The following is a 4,447-nucleotide window of genomic DNA, read 5'->3' on the forward strand; positions in this document are numbered from 1 at the left end:
CACCTGTCCCAAAGTGTCACCTGTCCCAAAGTGTCACCTGCCAACAGTCTCAGACACTCCAACATCTGCACCACGGCAACACAGGAGAGCTGCCTGAAGATGTCAGGGACAAAATGGTTGACCTGCACAAGGCTGGAATGGGCTGCAAGGCCATAAGTAAGAAGCTGGATGAGAAGCTGACGACTGTAGGTGCAACAATCAGGAGGTGGAAGAAGAAGAACATCATCAATCGACGTTTCCCTGCAGCTCCATGCAGGATGTCGCTGTCAGGACAGAAACAGCAGCAGCTGAAGCTCTGGCTGCTAACAATGTGGTCATAAGAGTAAAAGCAGCTCATTCATTAGTAAAAGGTCTCCAGGTTTTCTCGGCTTTATGAAAACGGTCAGACAGGACAGCTGGTTGTTGAACTACGGTCTAAAATATCTGCCACCCAAAGAACTAAAGTCTTTTATCAGGGATGTACATTATACGTTATATTTAGGAGGATGTACTAAAAGGTCTAATTATGATTAAATGAATTAGAAATGTCACCAAATCGGTTGTTGGAAGGTTTATTACTCTTCTTATTTGTCCCACATGTGAACTTTTGAAGGTTTTGTTAAGTTTCATTTAATACATTTTGTAACTCCTGGTCGTTCAGCTGCTCCATGTTGTGTAAAATTTAAACCGTTGTTTAACGTTACAAACATTTTTATATGTGTTAGTAAATTAATGCATAAACATACTAATAAAATAAAATGTTTGCAGCGTTAATCAGTCACCTGCTCATCATGGAGCGAATCGCTTTGAGCTGTTTTTGTCAATCAATCTTCTCTCTTTGCTGCCTCCCAGTTATTGAGCTCTGGGTTCAGACGGTGATGCAACCCGTCTTCACTTGCAACCAGAAGTTGCTGAAGCGGAAACCGTTGTGGGGCAACGCAACCCGCTCAACAACTATGGGGAAAACATCTTTATTATTCTGTTGCTTTCTCTTTTTAGCTCGTTACAGATGCACATCTGCTGCACATCATGAAAAATTCATACGACGCTTTGAATTTCAGGTGTGAAATTACATATTTACCATTTGATGCCTCTGTTTTTATTGTGATGAAGGTTTTCAGTCCATCTGCTACATGTACATTCAACAGGTAGGATACAGAGAATATATTTAATTAGCATTTAAAACCCAAAGGTAGCTTCTCTTTCCTCTTTAGGGGTTTCAGTACACAGGGTTTCCCCCAGCATCATAAGCCTGGCGGGCCTCCAGGCTTTACTTGGGCCCCCACCAGGCTAAGCACTGTTTATTTATTTAAGTCTTTTTAAAATGTTTGCATTGTTTAACACTACCTGGTGTTCAGGTACATTATCTTACAATCTTTCAATAACACGTATTTACCAAGTGATATTTAAAATTTCCCATCAACATGTTTTAACTGAAAACACGACGGGCTGCTGGCTGAATGAACCGGGCTGAACCGGGCCGAACCGGGCTGAACCGGGCTTTATGTTATAAAGGTAGAATATTCTGATGGCTGATTTTAGAGCATCTACATGTTGGATGTTCTGCTGGTTTTTAGGAAAGTAGGATCTGATCTTATGACTCGGTTCTGACCGGATTGACCCAATCCAGAAGAAACTGAAGCTTAGAAGCTTCTAATTTATAGTTTGCATGGAATATTTTCTGTATTATTATTATTATTATTATTTAAACGACAGGAAAATTTGACAGCTGTCCATCTATCCGTGCTACGGCAGGGAAATCTGACGAGGTAGCTCAGATAGTCAGAACAAGCGAAACCTTTAAAAAAATCATCATAAAAGCGCAAAGCCGGACCGCACAGGGTAAAACGGTTCCGGTGACCGGTTTGGATCAGACGGACCAACTGACTGATGGACCAGCGCTGATTTCTCTGCAGAAGCGACCAGGAGGAATTAGTGAGGCTGAGAGTTCAGACCGCAGGTTAAAGTGGAGTCGATTCATTTCATTTCTTATACAAACCTCAGTCTGTGGTTTGTGTCACGACAAACGGAGAAAAGGTTGGATGGATTCATCTGACGGGATCTGGATTCAGGTTCAACTACTGAATATTAACTAAACGCATAAAAACGCGGCTCAATAGCCGATATTAATGATGTTAACATGATTATAATTTGATGGGTAAAAATAGCAGATGACGGATTTTTCATGCTGTCGGTCAAAATGACGGAGAACCAAAACCTCTGGCTGGTTGGACATATTTTAACCCTCCTGTTATGTTGCGGGTCAAATTGACCCGGTTCAAAGTTTAAAAATATTTAAAAAATAGTTGCAAGTATTTTTATTGCATGAAACTTTTTCTATTTGTCTTAATAGGTGAACTCTACATATAAATTGAAAATTTATTCATTTTACACATTTGCAGCCCCCCCTGCGTCTACTTGTTACATCGATACTGTTCCGGGTCAATTTGACCCGGAACAGTATGTGTGTCTCAAATTCAATTATAAAAATCACCCTTTGAAAAAAAAAATTAAATGTAATATAAAAAAATTTACCAAAGATCACTTTCAAGGAAATTGTTGTTTTTTTGTGTCTAGGTTTTTTTCAGTGGACATAAAAAATGTAAATCCCATTTTTTATATCCAAATGAGTAATTGAGTAAGTTGTCGTCATTAATCCTTAATTTCTGAGAAATAAAAAACATAATTGCACCAATTTTGATTGAGATGGTTAGTATTAGAGTTAATAATCAGACACTATTGCATGATAAAACTCTCCCCGGGTCAAATTGACCCACGAACATTATTGCTGAACCTCAGAAACGAACATAACAGGTTAAGCTTCAGTGTTTTTATGTGGAAATATCACCTCGTATCCGAACTTCGTCTTTGTAAAAGCCTCCTGCTTCCTCCGCGGTATTTATATTTTCTGTATCCCAGCGTTAGTCCATTCAGAACCGTCCGGTTAGCATAGCTGCTGGTTCCGAGATGATTCGGGTTCGCTGATGATCGGCCTCCTCCTCCTGAAGCTGTTTATTTCCGTTAGTGTCTCTGATGCCGAGCCGAAGATGTTTTACTGCAGAATCTCAAATGTTCAGCTGTGCAGCAGAAACCGCCTCCTAATCGACGATAAGCGAGGAAGTCTAGAAGCTAACGATGCTAACATCTCGTTCGCTTCCGCTGGAAGTCTCACACGTAGACTTCCCCCAGAAACAGTTCAGGTCATTTAAGTTCCGCCGCGGGTTAGAAATATTTATTTTGTTTGCTTGTTTTGCTTCATCTAAACAACAAAAGGTTGTTTTAGTTGTTGAACAGAGTGTCCCATCCACACAGAGCCTGAAGGCTTCCTTATTTTACTTTATAACACATTAAAAGACAATCAAATATGAATACATTTGAAGAATGCTTCTTTTTCAGAACTATATTTGGTGTGTTTACATTTTACATTTAGTCCTATATTTGTGAGAACCTCTCTAAATGACTTCAATAATAAAATGAGACAAGAAATATTTTGCAAATATAATTAGATTAATATTAAAATAACACAAAATCAGTTATTAATTAAATAATGCTTTCCTGTTTGGATGAACTAGAGTAAACTGCTTCCTGGTCATGACTCTGCCGTACAGTACGGAGGCCCTTAGGGGTCATACAGATTTTTCTTCTGCGTTTTCTCACAATATGCTTACCGCAACATTTACTGGTCTATTTTTATACAGTCACAATGTCAGTTTAAAATGTAAAATGTTCACACATTTAAGAGTGAAAACGTGTTTATTCTCTTTGGTGCAGAAAACTGAAAATCGATTTATTCCCTGCATGTTTGTGTCTAAGGCTGAGATGGAAACGACCTTTAAACCATTCAGACCAACTAAAGACAATCAAAGCTGTCAGAAAATGTTTGGATGTATTTTTATTTCTTTCCTTCTTATGGAAAGTTTCTGTTTATATCATAGGTTTGTGGTGAATTTCTATCCTAAAGAAAAATATATAAAACTTCAGATATTTCACAACAAGATATCAACATACATGAAAAACCTCAGAAGAGCCTCATATTAAAACACAGAGAGAAAAAGTTGAGTTTTAACACATGAAGTGATCAGACGTCCGTAGAGTCGAGCTTCAGCAGCCAGAACCAAACTGACCCGTCATGCAGCACAAACATCTGAGGACCGACCAGCCGGGTCAGGAAACGGCGTAGATTACATGGAAAGATTCTGACTGAGGTGGGAATAAGAACGGAAATGAACTGAATGAATGAAGATCTTCAGCTTCTCAAAGGTTCAACGTTTGAACATTTTCAGTAAAACTCATCATCCATAAACCTGCAGCATTAAAAACAGGAAAATCAGATTGAAGAGATTATTTTCCCTCTGATTGATGTGGAGCCGTAGATAATCACTGTCCACTGTGGAGTCCTGACTGCAGACGGGTGACCTTTAACCTCCAGGAGTCCTGACTGCAGACGGGTGACCTTTAACCTCCAGGA

At 39.2% G+C, this 4,447-nt stretch overlaps 1 protein-coding gene across 2 annotated transcripts in view; it reads right to left on the reverse strand.

Annotated features, from left to right (window-relative positions):
- Positions 1 to 3,167, reverse strand: part of LOC103463206 (gastrula zinc finger protein XlCGF57.1-like) — a 7,803-nt gene extending 4,636 nt beyond the window's left edge. For both annotated transcript variants that reach the window (XR_001776508.1, XM_008406434.2), the window contains exon 1: positions 2,828 to 3,167. The gene's annotated coding sequence lies outside the window, so the exon portion shown is untranslated. The remainder of the gene's footprint in view (positions 1 to 2,827) is intronic.
- Between the last annotated feature and the right edge of the window lie 1,280 nt (positions 3,168 to 4,447).

Source organism: Poecilia reticulata, linkage group LG4 (assembly GCF_000633615.1).
Source record: "Poecilia reticulata strain Guanapo linkage group LG4, Guppy_female_1.0+MT, whole genome shotgun sequence".
NCBI lineage: Eukaryota > Metazoa > Chordata > Actinopteri > Cyprinodontiformes > Poeciliidae > Poecilia > Poecilia reticulata.